The 23,034-nt window shown below is 40.1% G+C and overlaps 1 pseudogene across 1 annotated transcript; it reads right to left on the minus strand.

Moving 5' to 3' along the window:
- Nucleotides 1–17,995: 17,995 nt before the first annotated feature.
- Nucleotides 17,996–19,302, minus strand: LOC309859296 (mRNA decay activator protein ZFP36L2 pseudogene; annotated as a pseudogene). The gene has a single exon. The product of its transcript is annotated as an mRNA decay activator protein ZFP36L2 pseudogene (transcript).
- Between the last annotated feature and the right edge of the window lie 3,732 nt (nt 19,303–23,034).

Raw genomic sequence — 23,034 nt, forward strand, 5'->3', positions numbered from 1 at the left:
GAAAAACAACCACTTTCTGAAAGGTAGGACTGGCGGAGAAATGAATCCAAAGCGACGGGAAGATAGACCCCTGGGAAAGGGGCCAGCTCCCGGCAAGCAGCGGAGCAAGGGCACACAAAATCAGGACTTTTAAAAGTCTGTTCCGCTGAGGGACATCGCTCCAGAGGCTAAACCCGGGCGAAGCCCACATGGGGTCAGCGTGGCCTCAGGTCCTGCAGGGTCACAGAAGGATCGGGGGTGTCTGAGTGTCGCAGAGCTTGCGGGTATTGGAACGGGAAAGCCGGCTGCAGAGACAGAGCCGACAGTAAGCTCACAGCTCGGTGTTACCTTGAACCGGTCGCAGGCTCGGTGAGCTCGGAGCGCGGCCGGAGGTCAGGCAGACGGGAGTGACTGGGCGCTGTTCTCTGAGGGCGCACTGAGGAGTGGGGCCCTGGGCTCTCGGCTCCTCCGGGCCGGAGACTAGGGGGCTGCCATTTGTATTCCCGTCCTCCGGAACTCTACGGAAAGCGCTCAGGGAACAAAAGCTCCTGAAAGCAAACCGGAGCGGATTACTCACCCCGCCCCTGGTAAGGGCAGTGCAAATCCGCCTGGGGCAAAGACACTTGAGAATCACTACAACAGGCCCCTCCCCCAGAAGATCAACAAGAAATCCAGCTGAGACCAAGTTCAAATAACAAGGAGTGTGGTTTCAATACCAAGGAGAGCAGCAGAATTCCAGAGGAAGAGAAAGCAAAGCAGGGAACTCATGACTTTTTCCCTGTGATTTTTTTTAGTCTTGCAGTTAATTTAATATTTTTCTTTTTAATTATTTTTTTCTCAACTTCTGGTTAAATTTTTTTTAACTTTACCTTTTTTTCTTTTTTAACGTTTTTTTTTTTTTGGCATTTTTTTAAATTTTTTAATTTTTTATAAACATATATTTTTATCCCCAGGGGTACAGGTCTGTGAATCACCAGGTTTACACACTTCACAGCACTCACCAAAGCACATACCCTCCCCAATGTCCATAATCCCACCCCCTTCTCCCAAACCCCCTCCCCCCAGCAACCCTCAGTTTGTTTTGTGAGATTAAGAGTCACTTATGGTTTGTCTCCCTCCCAATCCCATCTTGTTTCATTGATTCTTCTCCTACCCACTTAAGCCCCCATGTTGCATCACCACTTCCTCATATCAGGGAGATCATATGATAGTTGTCTTTCTCTGCTTGACTTATTTCACTAAGCATGATACGCTCTAGTTCCATCCATGTTGTCGCAAATGGCAAGATTTCATTTCTTTTGATGGCTGCATAGTATTCCATTGTGTATATATACCACATCTTCTTGATCCATTCATCTGTTGATGGACATCTAGGTTTTTTCCATAGTTTGGCCATTGTGGACATTGCTTCTATAAACATTCGGGTGCATGTGCCCCTTTGGATCACTACATTTGTATCTTTAGGGTAAATACCCAATAGTGCAATTGCTGGGTCATAGGGCAGTTCTATTTTCAACATTTTGAGGAACCTCCATGCTGTTTTCCAGAGTGGCTGCACCAGGTGGCATTCCCACCAACAGTGTAGGAGGGTTCCCCTTTCTCCGCATCCTCGCCAGCATCTGTCATTTCCTGACTTGTTGATTTTAGCCATTCTGACTGGTGTGAGGTGATATCTCATTGTGGTTTTGATTTGTATTTCCCTGATGCCCAGTGATATGGAGCACTTTTTCATGTGTCTGTTGGCCATCTGGATGTCTTCTTTGCAGAAATGTCTGTTCATGTCCTCTGCCCATTTCTTGATTGGATTATTTGTTCTTTGGGTGTTGAGTTTGCTAAGTTCTTTATAGATTCTGGACACTAGTCCTTTATCTGATATGTCGTTTGCAAATATCTTCTCCCATTCTGTCATTAGTCTTTTGATTTTGTTAACTGTTTCCTTTGCTGTGCAAAAGCTTTTGATCTTGATGAAATCCCAATAGTTCATTTTTTCCCTTCCTTCCCTTGCCTTTTGCGTTGTTCCTAGGAAGATTTTGCTGCGACAGAGGTCGAAGAGGTTGCTGCCCGTGTACTCCTCAAGGATTTTGATGGATTCCTTTCGCACATTGAGGTCCTTCATCCATTTTGTGTCTATTTTCATGTGTGGTGTAAGGAAATGGTCCAATTTCATTTTTCTGCATGTGGCTGTCCAATTTTCCCAGTACCATTTATTGAAGAGGCTGTCTTTTTTCCATTGGACATTCTTTCCTGCTTTGTCGAAGATTAGTTGACCATAGAGTTGAGGGTCTATTTCTGGGCTCTCTATTCTGTTCCACTGATCTACGTGTCTGTTTTTGTGCCAGTACCATGCTGTCTTGATGATGACAGCTTTGTAATAGAGCTTGAAATCCGGAATTGTGATGCCACCAACGTTGGCTTTCTTTTTCAATATCCCTTTGGCTATTCAAGGTCTTTTCTGGTTCCATATAAATTTTAGCATTATTTGTTCCATTTCTTTGAAAAAGATGGATGGTACTTTGATAGGAATTGCATTAAATGTGTAGATTGCTTTAGGTAGCATAGACATTTTCACAATATTTATTCTTCCAATCCAGGAGCATGGAACATTTTTCCATTTCTTTGTGTCTTCCTCAATTTCTTTCATGAATACTTTGTAGTTTTCTGAGTATAGATTCTGTGCCTCTTTGGTTAGGTTTATTTCTAGGTATCTTATGGTTTTGGGTGCAATTGTAAATGGGATTGACTCCTTAGTTTGTCTTTCTTCTGTCTTGCTGTTGGTGTAGAGAAATGCAACTGATTTCTGTGCATTGATTTTATATCCTGACACTTTACTGAATTACTGTACAAGTTCTAGCACTTCTGGAGTGGAGTCTTTTGGGTTTTCCACATATAGTATCATATCATCTGTGAAGAGTGATAATTTGACTTCTTCTTTGCCGATTTGGATGGCTTTAATTTCCTTTTGTTGTCTGATTGCTGAGGCTAGGACCTCTAGTACTATGTTGAATAGTAGTGGTGATAATGGACATCCTTGCCGTGTTCCTGACCTTAGCGGAAAAGCTTTCAGTTTTTCTCCATTGAGAATGATATTTGCGGTGGGTTTTTCATAGATGGCTTTGATGATATTGAGGTATGTGCCCTCTATCCCTACACTTCGAAGACTTTTGATCAGGAAGGGATGCTGTACTTTGTCCAATGCTTTTTCAGCATTTATTGAGAGTATCATATGGTTCTTGTTCTTTCTTTTATTGATGTGTTGTATCACATTGACTGATTTGCGGATGTTGAACCAACCTTGCAGCCCTGGAATAAATCCCACTTGGTCATGGTGAATAATCTTTTTAATGTACTGTTGAATCCTATTGGCTAGTATTTTGTTGAGTATTTTCGCATCTGTGTTCATCAAGGATATCGGTCTATAGCTCTCTTTTTTGGTGGGATCCTTGTCTGGTTTTGGGATCAAGGTGATGCCGGCCTCATAAAATGAGTTTGGAAGTTTTCCTTTCATTTCTATTTTTTGGAACAGTTTCAGGAGAATAGGAATTAGTTCTTCTTTAAATGTTTGGTAGAATTCCCCCGGGAAGCCGTCTGGCCCTGGGCTTTGGTTTGTTTGGAGATTTTTAATGACTGTTTCAATCTCCTTACTCGTTATGGGTCTGTTCAGGCTTTCTATTTCTTCCTGGTTCAGTTGTGGTAATTTATATGTTTCTAGGAATGCATCCATTTCTTCCAGATTGTCAATTTTATTGCCGTAGAGTTGCTCATAGTATGTTCTTATAATAGTTTGTATTTCTTTGGTGTTAGTTGTGATCTCTCCTCTTTCATTCATGATTTTATTTATTTGGGTCCTTTCTCTTTTCTTTTGGATAAGTCAGGCCAGGGGTTTATTATTTTATTAATTCTTTCAAAGAACCAGCTCCTAGTTTTGTTGATTTGTTCTATTGTTTTTTCGGTTTCTATTTCATTGATTTCTGCTCTGATCTTTATGATTTCTCTTCTCCTGCTGGGCTTAGGGTTTCTTTCTTGTTCTTTCTCCAGCTCCTTTAGGTGTAGGGTTAGGTTGTGTACCTGTGACCTTTCTTGTTTCTTGAGAAAGACTTGTACAGCTATATATTTTCCTCTCAGGACTGCCTTTGTTGTGTCCCACAGATTTTGAACCGTTGTATTTTCATTATCATTTGTTTCCATGACTTTTTCAATTCTTCTTTAATTTCCCGGTTGACCCATTCATTCTTTAGAAGGATACTGTTTAGTCTCCATGTATTTGGGTTCATTCCAAACTTCCTTTTGTGGTTGAGTTCTAGCTTTTGAGCATTGTGGTCTGAAAATATGCAGGGAATGATCCCAATCTTTTGATACCGGTTGAGTCCTGATTTAGGACCGAGGATGTGATCTATTCTGGAGAATGCTCCATGTGCACTAGAGAAGAATGTGTATTCTGTTGCTTGGGGATGAAATGTTCTGAATATATCTGTGATGTCCATCTGGTCCAGTGTGTCGTTTAAGGCCTTTATTTCCTTGCTGATCTTTGCTTGGATGACCTGTCCATTTCAGTGAGGGGAGTGTTAAAGTCCCCTACTATTATTGTATTGTTGTTGATGTGTTTCTTTGATTTTGTTATTAATTGGTTTATATAGTTGGCTGCTCCCACGTTGGGGGCATAGATATTTACAATTGTTAAATCTTCTTGTTGGACAGACCCTTTGAGTATGATATAGTGTCCTTCCTCATCTCTTATTATAGTCTTTGGCTTAAAATCTCATTGATCTGATATAAGGATTGCCACTCCTGCTATCTTCTGATGTCCATTAGCATGGTAAATTCTTTTCCACCCCCTCACTTTAAATCTGGAGGTGTCTTAGGGCTTCAAATGAGTTTCTTGGAGGCAACATATAGATGGGTTTTGTTTTTTAATCCATTCTGATACCCTGTGTCTTTTGACAGGGGCATTTAGCCTATTCACATTCAGGGTAACTATTGAGAGATATGAATTTAGTGCCATTGTATTGCCTGTAAGGTGACTGTTACTGTATATGGTCTCTGTTCCTTTCTGATCTACCACTTGTAGGCTCTCTCTTTGCTTAGAGGACCCCTTTCAATATTTCCTGTAGAGCTGGTTTGGTATTTGCAAATTCTTTCAGTTTTTGTTTGTCCTGGAAGCTTTTAATCTCTCCTTCTCTATTTTCAATGATATCCTAGCTGGATATAGTATTCTTGGATGCATGTTTTTCTCGTTTAGTTCTCTGAAAATATCATGCCAGCTCTTTCTGGCCTGCCAGGTCTCCGTGGATAAGTCAGCTGCCAATCTAATATTTTTACCATTGTATGTTACAGACTTCTTTTCCTGGGCTGCTTTCAGGATTTTCTCTTTGTCACTGAGACTTGTAAATTTTACTATTAGGTGACGGGGTGTGGGCCTATTCTTCTTGATTTTGAGGGGCGTTCTCTGAACCTCCTGAATTTTGATGCTCATTCCCTTTGCCATATTGGGGAAATTCTCCCCAATAATTCTCTCCAGTATACCTTCTGCTCCCCTCTCTCTTCTTCTTCTTCTGGAATTCCAATTATTCTAATGTTGTTTCGTCTTATGGTATCACTTATCTCTCGAATTCTCCCCTCGTGGTCCAGTAGCCGTTTGTCCCTCTTTTGCTCAGCTTCTTTATTCTCTGTCATTTGGTCTTCTATATCCCTAATTATTTCTTCTGCCTCATTTATCCTAGCAGTGAGAGCCTCCATTTTTTATTGCACCTCATTAATAGCTTTTTTGATTTCAACTTGTTTAGATTTTAGTTCTTTTATTTCTCCAGAAAGGGCTTTTATATCTCTCGAGAGGGTTTCTCTAATATCTTCCATGCCTTTTTCGAGCCCGGCTAGAACCTTGAGAATTGTCATTCTGAACTGTAGATCTGACATATTACCGATGTCTGTATTGATTAGGTCCCTAGCCTTCGGTACTGCCTCTTGTTCTTTTTTTTTGTGTTGAATTTTTACGTCTTGTCATTTTGTCCAGATAAGAGTAAATGAAGGAGCAAGTAAAATACTAAAAGGGTGGCAACAACCCCAGGAAAATATGCTTTAACCAAATTAGAAGAGATCCAAAATCGTGAGTGGGGAGAAAGGGGACAAAAAGAGGTTCATAAAGGAAGAAAGAAAAAAAAAGAAAAAAGAAAAAAAGTAAAGAAAAGAAAAGAATTTTTTAAAAAAGAAAACACCTAAGAAAAATGTAAAAAAGAAAAAATATATATATTAGATAAACTAGTAAAAAATCGTAAAAAAAGAAAAAGGTAACAGTTAAAAAAAAAAATTTTACCCGAAGGCGAGAAGAAAAAAAAAAAAATGAAAAAGAAAAAATTAAATTAACTGCAAGACTAAAAAAAATCAAGGGAAAAAGCCATGAGTTCCATGCTTGGCTTTCTCCTCCTCTGGAATTCTGCTGCTCTCCTTGGTATTGAAACCACACTCCTTGTTATTTGAACTTGTTCTCAGCTGGATTTCTTGTTGATCTTCTGGGGGAGGGGCCTGTTGTAGTGATTCTCAAGTGTTTTTGCCCCAGGCGGATTTGCACTGCCCTTACCCGGGCCGGGTTGAGTAATCCGCTCAGGTTTGCTTTCAGGGCTTTCATTACCTGAGCGCTTTCCGTAGAGTTCCGGAGGACGGGAATACAAATGGCGGCCTCCTGGTCTCGGGCCTGAGGAGCTGAGAGCCCAGGGCCCCACTCCTCAGTGCGCCCTCAGAGAACAGCGCCCAGTTACTCCCTCTGCCTGACCTCCGGCCGCGCTCCGAGCTCACCGAGCCTGCAACCGGTTCAAGGTAACACCGAGCTGTGAGCTTACTGTCGGCTCTGTCTCTGCAGCCGGCTTTCCCATTCCAATACCCGCAAGCTCTGTGACACGCAGACACCCCCGATCCTTCTGTGACCCTGCGGGACCTGAGGCCACGCTGACCCCACGTGGGCTTCGCCCCGGTTTAGCCTCTGGAGCGATGTCCCTCAGCGGAACAGACTTTTAAAAGTCCTGATTTTGTGCGCCGTTGCTCTGCCGCTTGCCGGGAGCCGGCCCCTCCCCCCGGGGTCTATCTTCCAGTCTCGTTGGATTCACTTCTCCGCCGGTCCTACCTTTCAGAAAGTGGTTGTTTTTCTGTTTCCAGAATTGCTGTTCTTCTCTTCCATCTGCCGATGGATTTTCAGGTGTTTGCAATCTTTAGATAAGCTATCTAGCTGATCTCCGACTAGCTGAAGCAGTCTCAGCTTGCTACTTCTCCGCCATCTTGACTCCTCCCTTTTTTTATCGTTTTTTTAACTAGTTTATCTAATATATATATATATTTTCATTTTTATATTTTTCTTAATTGATTTCTTTTTTTATCTCTTTTCTTTTTTTTTCTTTTTTCTTTCTTTTTTCTTTCTTCCTTTTTGAACCTCCTTTTATCCCCTTTCTCCCCCCTCACGATTTGGGATCTCTTCTAATTTGGTTAAAGCATATTTTCCTGGGGTTATTGCCACACTTTTAGTATTTTACTTGCTCCTTCATATACTCTTATCTGGACAAAATAACAAGATGGAAAAATTCAACACAAAAAAAAAAGAACAAGAGGCAGTACCGAAGGCTAGGGACCTAATCAATACAGACATTGGTAATATGTCAGATCTAGAGTTCAGAATGACAATTCTCAAGGTACTAGCAGGGCTCGAAAAAGGCATGGAAGATATTAGATAAACCCTCTCAAGAGATATAAAAGCCCTTTCTGGAGAAATAAAAGAACTAAAATCTAACCAAGTTGAAATAAAAAAAAAACTATTAATGAGGTGCAATCAAAAATGGAGGCTCTCACTGCTAGGATAAATGAGGCAGAAGAAATAATTAGTGATATAGAAGACCAAATGACAGAGAATAAAGAAGCTGAGCAAAAGAGGGACAAACAGCTACTGGACCACGAGGGGAGAATTCGAGAGATAAGTGACACCATAAGACAAAACAACTTTAGAATAATTGGAATTCCAGAAGAAGAAGGAAGAGAGAGGGGAGCAGAAGGTATACTGGAGAGAATTATTGGGGAGAATTTCCCCAATATGGCAAAGGGAATGAGCATCAAAATTCAGGAGGTTCAGAGAATGCCCCTCAAAATCAATAAGAATAGGCCCACACCCCATCACCTAATAGTAAATTTGACAAGTCTCAGTGACAAAGAGAAAATCCTGAAAGCAGCCCGGGAAAAGAAGTCTGTAACATACAATGGTAAAAATATTAGATTGGCAGCTGACTTATCCACAGAGACCTGGCAGGCCAGAAAGAGCTGGCATGATATTTTCAGAGCACTAAAGGAGAAAAACATGCATCCAAGAAAACTATATCCAGCTAGACTATCATTGAAAATAGAGAAGGAGAGATTAAAAGCTTCCAGGACAAACGAAAACTGAAAGAATTTGCAAACACCAAACCAGCTCTACAGGAAATATTGAAAGGGGTCCTATAAGCAAAGAGAGAGCCTACAAGTGGTAGATCAGAAAAGAACAGAAACAATAAATAGTAACAGTCACCTTACAGGCAATACAATGGCACTAAATTCATATCTCTCAATAGTTACCCTGAATGTGAATGGGCTAAATGCCCCTGTCAAAAGACACAGGGTATCAGAATGGATAAAAAAACAAAACCCATCTATATGTTGCCTCCAAGAAACTCATTTTAAGCCCTAAGACACCTCCAGATTTAAAGTGAGGGGGTGGAAAAAAATTTACCATGCTAATGGACATCAGAAGAAAGCAGGAGTGGCAATCCTTATATCAGATCAATTAGATTTTAAGCCAAAGACTATAATAAGAGATGAGGAAGGACACTATATCATACTCAAAGGGTCTGTCCAACAAGAAGATTTAACAATTTTAAATATCTATGCCCCCAACGTGGGAGCAGCCAACTATATAAACCAATTAATAACAAAATCAAAGAAACACATCAACAATAATACAATAATAGTAGGGGACTTTAACACTCCCCTCACTGAAATGGACAGATCATCCAAGCAAAAGATCAGCAAGGAAATAGAGGCCTTAAACGACACACTGGACCAGATGGACATCACAGATATATTCAGAACATTTCATCCTAAAGCAACAGAATACACATTCTTCTCCAGTGCACATGGACCATTCTCCAGAATAGATCACATCCTCGGTCCTAAATCAGGACTCAACCGGTATCAAAAGATTGGGATCATTCCCTGCATATTTTCAGACCACAATGCTCTAAAGTTAGAACTCAACCACAAAAGGAAGTTTGGAAAGTACCCAAATACATGGAGAATAAACAGCATATTTCTAACGAATGAATGGGTCAACCGGGAAATTAAAGATTGAAAAAAAATCATGGAAACAAATGATAATGAAAATACAACGGTTCAAAATCTGTGGGACACAACAAAGGCAGTCCTGAGAGGAAAATATATAGCAGTACAAGCCTTTCTCAAGAAACAAGAAAGGTCTCAGGTACACAACCTAACCCTACACCTAAAGGAGCTGCAGAAAGAACAAGAAAGAAACCCTAAGTTCAGTAGGAGAAGAGAAATCATAAAGATCAGAGCAGAAATCAATGAAATAGAAACCAAAAAAAAAAAAAACAATAGAACAAATCAACGAAACTAGGAGCTGGTTCTTTGAAAGAATTAATAAAATAATAAACCCCTGGCCCAACTTATCAAAAAGACAGGAGAAAGGACCCAAATAAATAAAATCATGAATGAAAGAGGAGAGATCACAACTAACACCAAAGAAATACATACTATTATAAGAACATACTATGAGCAACTCTACGGCAATAAATTTGACAATCTGGAAGAAATGGATGCATTCCTAGAAACATATAAACTACCACAACTGAACCAGGAAGAAATAGAAAGCCTGAACAGACCCATAACCAGTAAGGAGATTGAAACAGTCATTAAAAATCCCCAAACAAACCAAAGCCCAGGGCCAGACGGCTTCCCGGGGGAATTCTACCAAACATTTAAACTAATTCCTATTCTCCTGAAACTGTTCCAAAAAATAGAAATGAAAGGAAAACTTCCAAACTCATTTTATGAGGCCAGCATCACCTTTATCCAAACCAGACAAGGATCCCATCAAAAAAGAGAGCTATAGACGAATATCCTTGATGAACACAGATGCGAAAATACTCAACAAAATACTAGCCAATAGGATTCAACAGTACATTAAAAAGATTATTCACCATGACCAAGTGGGATTTATTCCAGGGCTGCAAGGTTGGTTCAACATCCGCAAATCAGTCAATGTGATACAACACATCAATAAAAGAAAGAACAAGAACCATATGATACTCTCAATAGATGCTGGAAAAGCATTTGACAAAGTACAGCATCCCTTCCTGATCAAAAGTCTTCAAAGTGTAGGCACAGAGGGCACATACCTCAATATTATCAAAGCCATCTATGAAAAACCCACCGCAAATATCATTCTCAATGGAGAAAAACTGAAAGCTTTTCCGCTAAGGTCAGGAACACGGCAGGGATGTCCATTATCATCACTGCTATTCAACATAGTACTAGAGGTCCTAGCCTCAGCAATCAGACAACAAAAGTAAATTAAAGGCATCCAAATCGGCAAAGAAGAAGTCAAATTGTCACTCTTCACAGATGATATGATACTATATGTGGAAAACCCAAAAGTATCCACTCCAGAAGTGCTAGAACTTGTACAGGAATTCAGTAAAGTGTCAGGATATAAAATCAATGCACAGAAATCAGTTGCATTTCTCTACACCAACAGCAAGACAGAAGAAAGACAAACTAAGGAGTCAATCCCATTTACAATTGCACCCAAAACCATAAGATACCTAGAAATAAACCTAACCAAAGAGGTACAGAATCTATACTCAGAAAACTACAAAGTATTCATGAAAGAAATTGAGGAAGACACAAAGAAATGGAAAAATGTTCCATGCTCCTGGATTGGAAGAATAAATATTGTGAAAATGTCTATGCTACCTAAAGCAATCTACACATTTAATGCAATTCCTATCAAAGTACCATCCATCTTTTTAAAGAAATGGAACAAATAATTCTAAAATTTATATGGAACCAGAAAAGACCTCGAATAGCCAAAGGGATATTGAAAAAGAAAGCCAACGTTGGTGGCATCACAATTCCGGATTTCAAGCTCTATTACAAAGCTGTCATCATCAAGACAGCATGGTACTGGCACAAAAACAGACACATAGATCAATGGAACAGAATAGAGAGCCCAGAAATAGACCCTCAACACTACAGTCAACTAATCTTCGACAAAGCAGGAAAGAATGTCCAATGGAAAAAAGACAGCCTCTTCAATAAATGGTGCTGGGAAAATTGGACAGCCACATGCAAAAAAAAAAAAAAAAATGAAATTAAACCATTTCCTTACACCACACACAAAAATAGACTCAAAATGGATGAAGGACCTCAATGTGAGAAAGGAATCCATCAAATTCCTTGAGGAGAATGCAGGGAGCAACTTCTTCGACCTCAGCTGCAGCAACATCTTCCTAGGAACAACGCCAAAGGCAAGGGAAGGAAGGGAAAAAATGAACTATTGGGATTTCATCAAGATCAAAAGCTTTTGCACAGCAAAGGAAACAGTTAACAAAATCAAAAGACAACTGACAGAATGGGAGAAGATATTTGCAAATGACATATCAGATAAAGGACTAGTGTCCAGAATCTATAAAGAACTTAGCAAACTCAACACCAAAGGAAAAAAAAAATCCAATTAAGTAATGGGCAGAGGACATGAACAGACATTTCTGCAAAGAAGACATCCAGATGGCCAACAGACACATGAAAAAGTGCTCCATATCACTGGGCATCAGGGAAATACAAATCAAAACCACAATGAGATATCACCTCATACCAGTCAGAATGGCTAAAATCAACAAGTCAGGAAATGACAGATGCTGGCGAGGATGCGGAGAAAGGGGAACCCTCCTACACTGTTGGTGGGAATGCAAGCTGGTGCAGCCACTCTGGAAAACAGCATGGAGGTTCCTCAAAATGTTGAAAATAGAACTGCCCAGCAATTGCACTATTGGGTATTTACCCTTAAGATACAAACGTAGTGATCTAAAGGGGCACGTGCACCCGAATGTTTATAGCAGCAATGTCCACAATAGCCAAACTATGGAAAGAACCTAGATGTCCATCAACAGATGAATGGATCAAGAAGATGTGGTATATATACACAATGGAATACTATGCAGCCATCAAAAGAAATGAAATCTTGCCATTTGCGACAACATGGATGGAACTAGAGCGTATCATGCTTAGTGAAATAAGTCAAGCAGAGAAAGACAACTATCATATGATCTCCCTGATATGAGGAAGTGGTGATGCAACATGGGGGCTTAAGTGGGTAGGAGAAGAATCAATGAAACAAGATGGGATTGGGAGGGAGACAAACCATAAGTGACTCTTAATCTCACAAAACAAACTGAGGGTTGCTGGGGGGAGGGGGTTTGGGAGAAGGGGGTGGGATTATGGACATTGGGGAGGGTATGTGCTTTGGTGAGTGCTGTGAAGTGTGTAAACCTGGTGATTCACAGACCTGTACCCCTGGGGATAAAAATATATGTTTATGAAAAATAAAAAATTTAAAAAAAGAAAAATATTTATACTTCATAAATGAAAAATTAAGGCTTTTGCAACACAAATTGAGGGACTTTGTTTCTCATAGACTTACATTTCAAGAAACATTTATTAAAAAATTCTATAGAAAGAAGGAAAATTATAGATATCAAAAACTCAGATCTACTTAAAGAGGGAAATTATTAGAGAAGGAATAAATGAAAATAAAACAAAAATTTTGTTTTTCTTTATTTAAAAAAATTAATTTTGTCTATCATGAAATTTATAAGGTGTACAGCATGTAACTTTGATACACTTACATATTGTAATATGATTGCCATTGTAGTGATATTTATTATATTACTTAAATGGAGTACAATATTGTTGTCTATATTCATTTTATTGTGCATTAGATCTCTGTGGCTTATTTATTACTCATTATGTAGAGTATATTACAGTTTTTATTTGTTATATATATATTACAGAGTATATAACCGTATCTCTTTGTTAATATATAATTTGTTTGTTCAAAATACAACAATGCATTTGATGATATATACTTGTTTCTGTATCTAACATACAACATATGCTTATGTATGCTTATATAAAATAAAGTGAATGAAAGCACTGACAGAAGATGGGAAGTTCATGTGAGGTGTGTTTCATTATTATAGGTTACTTACACTATCTGTGAAGCTGTATGGTGTTATTTGAAAATTACCTTTGATTAGCTGTAAATGTATATTGCAAATTCTATGGCAACCACTAAAAAAAAAAACTAAAAGAAAATATAGTTAATATGTTAAGAAAAGAGATAACTTGGAACAAAAGAAAAATGCTTAATTAAAAACAACATGACAGAAAGGAGTGGAAGACAAAAATAGAAAATATTGGGGTGACAGATAGAAAATAGTAACATGATAAATATTAATCCCATTATGTCAGTAATCACCTTGAATGTCAATCATCTAAATATGACAATTAAAAAATCGTTGGAATGGATTTATAAAATCCCAACTCTATGTAGTCTGTAAGAAAACAACTTTATTTATTTATTTGTTTGTTTATTGATTTTTTAAAATTGTATGTATTTATTTGACAGAGAGAGACACAGCAAGAGAGGGAACACAAGCAGGGGGAGTGGGAGAGGGAGAAGCAGGTCTCCTGCTGAGCAGAGAGCCCTATGTGGGGCTCCATCCCAGGACCCGAGGACCACAACCTGAACTGAAGGCAGATACCCAACCACTGAGCCACCCAGGCACCCCATAAGAAAACAACTGTAAAACATAAAGACAGGGGTGCCTGGGTGGCTCAGTGGGTTAAGCCGCTGCCTTCGGCTCAGGTCATGATCTCAGGGTCCTGGGATCGAGTCCCGCATCGGGCTCTCTGCTCAGCAGGGAGCCTGCTTCCCTCTCTCTCTCTCTCTCTCTGCCTGCCTCTCCATCTACTTGTGATTTCTCTCTGTCAAATAAATAAATAAAGTTAAAAAAAACCATAAAGACATATGTAAATTAAAAGTAAGTTAATAGAGAAATATATTTAATGCTAATAAAGATTATAATACTAATATTAGACTGAATAAACTTGGAAGCAAGTGAAGTCAGTCTCCAAGGAAACATAACAGTTCTTAGTGTGTGTGAACTTAGTAAACGATCATCAAAATATATGAGGCCAAAATTTATGAGGCAAAAACTTGCAGAAGTACTAAGAGAAATAGATGAATACATTATTTATAATTGGAGACTTCAGCACTCCTCTATCAGAAATGGATAGATCTAGCAGGCAGAAAATCAGTAAGGACACAAATGGAATCAACATTGCTATTAATCACCTGGCTATAATGGACATCCATAGACTATTTCATCTAACAGCAGATGGACATTCTTCTCAAGCTCACAGGGAACATTATTTGAGATAGACCACATGCTGGATACATACAAACCATGACCAAATAAAAACCATGACCAAATGGGATTTATTACAGGTATGCAAGATTGGTTTACCATCTGAAAATCAATTAATGTAATACTTCACAGCAACAGGCTAAATGAAATCACACGATCATATCAAATAATATCAATAAATGCGGAAAAAAAGTATTTGACAAAATCCAATACCCATTCATGATAAAAACTCCCAGTAAACTAGGAATAGAGGGGAATTTCCTCAACCTGATAAAGAATATCTATTAAAAAAAACTCTACAGCTAACACTATACTTAATGATGAGAAACCAGAAGCTTTCCCACTAAGATCAGGAATAAGGCAGGGGTGTCTCCTCTCACCAATCTTTTTCAATACTGCACTAGAAGTATTAGCTAATGCAGTATAATAATGAAAGGAAATTAAAAGTATATAGACAGGTAAGGAAGAGATAAAAAAGTCTTGTTTGGCATTATTATCTATGTAAAAATCCAAATGAATCCATAAAAATATTCTAGAACTAATAAATGATTATTATAAGGTTTTAAGATATAATATTGATGTACATAAGTTAATAGCTTCCCTGTATACCAACAGCAATTAATAGGTGAAATTTGAAACTGAAAATGTAACATCATTTACATTAGAATCATAAAAAATGAAATATTTAGATATATGAAAAGTACAAAATCTACATGAAGAAACAAAAAAAATCTGATGAAAGGAATAAAGATGAAATAAAATTAATTTCTGGTCTATCTATGAAAGATATTTTTGAAAGAATGAAAAAAGAAACTACAGATTTAGAGAAAATATTTATAAAAGATATACCTGATAAAGAGCTATTATTCAAAATATATAAAGAACCCTTTTTTAAAACTCAAGAGGATAATAACCAAAAAAAAAAAAAAAAAAAAAGGGCATCTGGGTGGCTCAGTAGGTTAAGCCTCTGCCTTTGGATCGGGTCATGATCCCAGGGTCCTGGGATCTCTGCTCAGCAAGAAGCCTGCTTCCTCCTCTCTCTCTCTCTCTCTGCCTTCCTTTCTGCCTACTTATGATCTCTCTCTGTCAAATAAATAAATAAATAAAATCTTTTAAAAAAAGTGGGGAGGGGGAGAGAGACTGAAAATAAACCAATGACTTTAACAGACACCTCACCAAAGAAAAGATATAAATGGCAAATAAACATGAAAAAAAATTCTGCACATCATATGTCATCAGAAAATGTGAATTATAACAATAAGATACCACTATACACCTATTAGAAAGGCCAAAATCTGGAACATTGACAACAGCAAAGGCTGGTAAGGCTGTGGAGCAACAGGAATTCTCATTTATTCTGGTGGGAATACAAAACAGTGGATTCACTTTGAATGACTATTTGGTGTGTTTGTTTGTTTATTTTCCAAGCTGAACATACTTTTACCACACAACCTAGTCATTACATTACTTGATATTTACTCAAAGCATTTGGAAACTTATACCCCCACCACCCCATACTTAAATGTTTATAGCAACATTATTCATAATTACCAAAACTTAGAAGCAACTAAGATGTTCTTCAGTGGGTAAATGGATAAACTATGATACATCTAAACCATGGAATATTGTTCAACACTAAAAAGAAATGACCCATCAAGCTATGAAAAGTCACAGAGGAAAGTTAAATGCATATTACTAACTGAAAAAAGCCAATATGAAAAGACTATACACTGTATGATTGTAAGGATATTCTGGATAAAGCAAAATTATGGAGACAGTAAAAAAAGATCAGTGGTTGCCAGGGGTTGGGGGACAGATTAATAGGTGAATTACCAGGATTTTAGGGTAGTGAAACAATGCTGTATACTACAGTGGTAAATACATATCATTATACATTTGTCCAAACCCCCAGAACATACACCAAGAGTGAACCCTATTATAAACTGTGGACTTTGGGTGGTAATGATCTGGGGTCCTCAGTTATAACCAATGTACTAATCTGGGTGGGGGGATGTTGATAATGTGGGGAAGACAAGGGTAGAAGGGAAATCTTTGTACCTTTCTCTCATATTTGCTTTAAACCTAAAAATAATCTTTAGGGGCGCCTGGGTGGCTCAGTGGTTTGGGCTCCTGCCTTTGGCTCGGGTAATGATCTCAGGGTCCTGGGATCGAGCCCCGCATCGGGCTCCCTGCTCCGCAGGAAGCCTGCTTCCCTCTCTCTCTCTCTCTCTCTCTCTCTCTCTCTGCCTGCCTCTCTGCCTACTTGTGATCTCTGTCTGTCAAATAAATAAATAAAATCTTTAAAAAAATAAAAATAAAAATAATCTTTTAAAAAATTAAGAATGGCTGATATAAATAAAACACTGACTAAATGGGTCCACAACACGTTATTTTCTTTTTTTGTTGTTTTTTTTTATTTGTTTGTTTTTTGTTTTCCCAAAAAATTTATTGGGGGAAAAATACAAAACATTTACAGTACAATGTTTACAGTTACAATTTGTAGTGAACTGATTCCCCAAAATAGATTACAACTCAAGTTGACTTATCTTGTTACATTCAAAAACCTACTTCTGTCAAAATAGTCCCGAGTACATACATACATAGTGCCCCATCTGTACCTACATACAAACTAAAGCTACTGCTCATTCATTCGCTGTCCAGGAAAGCATTCCCGCCTACCTACACACGCAAAAAAAAAAAAAAAAAAAAAAAAAAAAGTACAAGTTTTGGAATTTTCTGTAGTGAAAACAAGGCACATTCATGTACTACATACCATTCTTAGCACTAAGAGGTGGCCTCTTCACTTTCGATCTATATTAGAAAGTGGTAAATATCTTCTCCTTTCGTGCAGTTGGCCAAAGGCACTGTGAAACTAACTCTCCCACCCCATTATTGCTACATGTCTTTAAATGCAGAGTAGGTCACAGTAGAATTGGTGGGATAAACAAAAAACATTTTTCTTCTTGCTAATTTAAAAAGCTGGAATGACAAAAAACATTCCACATTTAAGCCTGCTTGCAAAGTATGTGGTCAACTTTTTTTTTTTTTTTTAAGTTGGATGAGCTAAAACCATTATACATTCTAAGAAAACTCATAAGATATTCCTCAAACTACTTCCACAGCATCAGGATAGATTTCTGTAAAGAAATCATGCAATCTTTCCAAATTTACGTAAACAAGGAAAGAAATTAATGAAATAAATATTACATGCAATCTCTTAAATTAAGATTTTTTTACTCATTTACAATAAAATAACCAAGTGAAGTTACAAAAGGCCTATATTATTGTGAAAAGAACATACACGCCACATTCTGCCAATTAATAATGACAATCATAATTTAACATAATAAAAGAATATATATCTATTGCTTTTCATCATACTTGATAAATACAGTATGAACAAAAATTTCAATGTATACTTTTCACAAAATAATAAATAAGTTAAATGGTTTTTTCATATTGAGTTGTGGTGCACTGGTGCAAATCAATTCAAAACAGCTAAAAATTCAGCAGTTATTCTCCCAAGCGTTGTTGCTGGCGCACAAGACCAAAGAGGAGGCCGCGCTTGGGGCTCTGGGCGCTAGCAGATCCTCGGCGCCCCCTGTGCCGTACAGCAGCGCCGCTGCGGCCACAGCCACCGCCGAGGCACAGCACGTCGCAGCACCCGAGGGCGTGGAGGCTGCGGAGGCAGAGGAGCAGGACCAAGCAGAAGAGGAGCAGGATGAGGCTGAGGAGCAAGAAGGTGGCGGCGGCGGCGTGCGCGACGTGGGGCTGTTGAGCAGCAGCGGCGACTCGCGGCCCCCCCGGGGGCTGGTGGTGGCCCGATGGGAAGCCTGAGAAACTGAGGCTGTGATGCAGCTTGGGCCGCGGCTTCCGCGGGAAGCCCAGGTGCAGCGCGTCCCGCGCGCTTAAGGCGCGCAGGTCCCCAGAGGCGCCCCCAGACGGCGCGGGCCGCCGCTCATCTGCATTGTGGATGAAGTGGCAGCGCGGCCCATAGGGGCAGAAGCCGATGGTGTGGAAGGTGCGGCACAGCTCGGTCTTGTACTTGGGGTGCCGGGTCAGGCTGCGTAGCCCGTAGAAGCAGTGCGCGAACTGGCACTTCTCACCATACTTGCACGTGCCGCTTTCCTGGAAGGGCCAGCAGAGCTCAGTCTTGTAGTGCCTGGGAGTTGATCTGGGAGCCTCCGCCCCGCTTCTGCTGCTGCTGCTGCTGCTGCAGGTGCAAGAGGTGCTGGCTGCACTCGCCATTCTCGCTGAACGATTGGCCGCCAAATTTGTTCTCCTAGTTCTTCAGGGCCGTGCCTCCGCCCCATGATGGCTCCTTGAGTGTGACATAGGAGACCCGGCCGCCCTCCGCCCCGCTGCCACAGCTGCTGCTGTTAGCCGCGCCCCGGAACTTGGGGGAGCAGCTGCCCGGGCTAGGCACGGGGTGGGCGAGCGCCTGCAAGTTGCTGGCCCAGTGCCATCGGAGAAAGCACAGCGTGAAGCCCGAGCTAGGGGCCGCGACCACCTGCGTCCCCACCGCCTTCTTGTCCAGCATGTTCAGATTGAGGTTGGCCAGGGATTTCTCCGTCTTGCACAAGAAGTCGATATTGTAGAAGGCGGACAGAAATGTGGTTGACATGTTTCTGGATCCTGTAATGGTCCAAATTGCAGGCAGGGAGATCCGGAGGAGCCCTCAGGGCGGCCACGAAGAATAATGGGTGACCAGCGGGGGAGGGACCGAAAGTTTGCCAGGGGACGAGGCAAGAGGGAAAGGGAAGCAGCGCGACCTGGTTTGAGGGTGCCCGGGAGTGCGTAGTGGGGGGAAAGAGGACAGAGGAAAAAGAGCTCTCCTCCGCCCCTTGGGGGTGCCCGGCCCGTCCGCCCCCCACCCATTCACCCCCCCCACCCCCCCACCCCCCGCGTGGAGCCCGCGACAGCTAGCAGACTGCTGGACCACAACACGTAATTTTCATTTGTCATTTCATTTGTTTTCTTTAACTTCAATCTAAATAAGTAAGTTGGTGCCTAAAAATAAATGTCACACCATAAGGAAAACTGGTGTCAAACTTACCAGAGCTGCGGTTATGTGAAGCTCTTAGTATTTGGTTTAGGAAGCAAGGTAATATGGAAGATAGAAATTCATTTAATTGATATTTACTGAGAACTAAGTATGTGTTGGACACTGTACTAAGCTTTGAAATCAGCAATAAATAAGGAAGATATAGTTCTTGCTCTCATGAATCATAAATAATATATATTCAATAGACCCATTTTCCCTTTTTTTTAGAATGAAGAATAGGGCAAATGATCGAATGAGGGTTTAAAACTAAATCATACAGTGTACTCTACCACAGTTTTCTAATTAAAGTGTTAATGAATAACCTTAAGCAACCAAAATAGAAATCTGAACTTTAAAAGTGATGATTTGACTCCAATTTTAACCAAAATTGTAAGTCAGAGTAATCCCATAGGATATTTTCAATAATTAATGACTCTGATGCTCATTAGGGTTTCCTTCTTTTCCTTCTCCCCCCACTATCATTTCCCCTGATTAAAAAGAAAGTAAAACAAAACCAAAAATCTCTCAACAACAAATATTAGGAGTCAGTATCTTTTAATTATTGGCTTGATTTTAAGCTTTCAAAAACTCAGTGATGTATGATTATAAATCTCAGACCCCTTGGTCCTGAGCAGTTACCAGTTTGCATCACTAAAGACTTATTATTGCCACAGCAAGTGTCCATCCAAGTCATTCAGCACCAGGCCAATGGTAAAGAATCTGTCTTAATTCCAGCTCTTATTTCCAGCTGATTCATTACTGCTCACAAAGAAGTTTCCTGAAGCCCATTAAAACCCCAGAAGTATAGGCTCATGCATGGAGTGCTCCTTCCTGCTGTTGATCTCAGTACCAGAAAAGACATGTTGTCAGCAGTGGAATATCAAGCAAGAGATTTCTGGAGAATAAGTCTAATATTACTCCATATTTACCACTACTTCCTAGAATTGAAAATGTCTGGATTCCTGGAGGAAGACACTGTTACTCAGAACTTTGAAACTCAGATCAGGGTTAACAGATATGGACCACATCATTCCCCAAACAAAAAGAATATTAAGCCCTAAATTCAAATCTCATACAGTGCTCCTATTTAATATCACTTCACTTAAAGTGGAGCACAGATGTACATCTTTGAGCTGTCTCCCAACTCCACTTTGTATTCTTATATAGTTTGTACACTCTGTTTCCTCAACCAAAGTCTCTCCCCATGCTTGGCCCACCAGCTATTACTCTATGTAATTAGTAGATATACCTTGCCCTCCACTTCCACCTTAAATGCTCCCAATTTGGATGGTATTGCAATCCCAAAGAGCAAATGTGAGCACCCTGAGATATTGGGCCACGAGTAGTTTCACTGGGAGAATGACACTTCTGAACCCCTGTACTCCTGGAAAATGAAGCAGCAGTTAGATTCACCTAGAAGCAGCAGTTAGATTCACACAAGTTCAACTGCCTGCTAGACACTTCAATCTTGCACACTGACTGACTCACAGGAATACTTAAGTGTCTGGGCAGCTTTATGCCTGTTTTGGTAGAATGTTGGATTCCATTCAGGATAACACATTTATTATGAAATAAAATGGAAATCTTGCCATACTAGTGAATTTATAAAACTAGGATAGATTTTTCTTTTTTTTTTTAAAGATTTTATTTATTTATTTGACAGACAGAGATCACAAGTAGACAGAGAGGCAGGCAGAGAGAGAGGAGGAAGCAAGCTCCCTGCTGAGCAGAGAGCCTGATGCGGGGCTCGATCCCAGGACTCTGGGATCATGACCTGAGCTGAAGGCAGAGGCTTTAACCCACTGAGCCACCCAGGTGCCCTAGGATAGATTTTTCTAAGTCATATTCACTTTTATTATAATAATATATCCTCATATTTAAAAATAATGTCAATTATTACAGCTTATTGACACAGAAAATAAGCCCTCAGACAATTTAAAGCCCTCAGACAATAGCCATTTCAAGTCAACCAGGGGAGTTGAAGCTTCATTAATAAATATATCAGAGCAAATGAAAATCACAATAATGAGGCACCACCACACATACAACACCAGCTAAAATTGAAAAGACTGACAACCCCTCAGTGTTCACATGGATTCAGAACAACAACTCATTTTCTACAGGAGGAAGCACACTGAGTTTGGTGGCATATACTAGATCTAAAAATTAGCATACCCTGGGATAGCTGGGAAGATAACAAGAGTAGGAGGACCCTAAGCACACCTAAACCCATAGATAATACTAAATAACACTTGCATCAATGTAAATAGCCCAGAAAATGACTCCAAGACTGGCAAAACAAACCCCACTAAACTAAGTGTAGAAAAGCGGCCACATGGAAGAGCATAGGAAGGACAGAGACACAGTTCCTAAACAGTCCCTTGGGATTATCCGCAGCTAGAAGGGATGTCATGGGTAAAGAGAGGAAAGAGAAACAGGCCCTCACACTGGGGAACCTGAAAGGACAAGACAAATCACCATAATATATGGCTTTGCAAACCAGAGGGGCGAAATTTTGTAAGTACTTATAATCAGTGGGATTTTAACCTGGGATTTTAAAAAATCAGTGGGCTTGGCTCTGGGAGAGGGGGAGGTCCATAGGAAAGAATCCCTACCCTTAAAGAGACAACAGAACAAATAGTTCCACAAGATACAGCATAGAAGTTGCAGCTTGAAAAACGTGTGAGGCATATGGGTAAGAAAGTTGTTTACTCATCTCAGAGCATGTCCTAGAGGGATTAGGTCACTGGCAGAATCCTGCAGGAACAAAGGAAATGGCAGGCACCATTTCAGTCCCCATGTCTCCCAGTATAAACACACAGCCACCTCACTACCTAACTTGATTAACAGTGTGCCCCACTCCCTCCATCCAGGTGGGCCTCTGACTGCAGATACCCTCCCCTAGAAGACAAGTGTGAAGACCTTGCAAATCAGCATGCATCCTTCTTCTGTGCACACTGCAGATTCGTCTCCTCCAATACGCTCTTGGCAGACACCAACCAAAGCAGTTTCACAAAACTGGCAATGTGCAAGCAGCCTTGACAAGAGCCAGCACCACTCCATACTGAGTCCTGCCCAAGGGAGAGTGAAAGATAACTACACACAACAGTAAGACCACCCAACCCAGAAGTAGGCTGGTAGCAAACAGCTGGTCTGAATGTAGCCCCACCCACCAATGAAAGCTTCTCAAGGGAAAACACTCTGCAATTTTGTGCTATTACTTCTCTGACAAAAAACTGGGCTGACTCAACTTCAGCCCAAAGTGGCCCCAGACTAGTCTACTAACACCACAGGGACTGAAACCTTCCCACAACAAGTAAAGAGAGCCATTACAGACAACTGGACTAAAGGAAAAATGGCTCAGCCATAACATCAGGGTACATGCAACACACAGGAAACACGCCTGAAATGCCAGGTTCTGGTGAACAAGGGAAAGGACACTGCAGAGCACCACAGGACCTCTTCTTCATAAGGACACTACTTTCAAGAGAAGGAGACATA

This window comes from Mustela nivalis (assembly GCF_964662115.1).
Source record: "Mustela nivalis genome assembly, chromosome: 2".
Classification (NCBI taxonomy): domain Eukaryota; kingdom Metazoa; phylum Chordata; class Mammalia; order Carnivora; family Mustelidae; genus Mustela; species Mustela nivalis.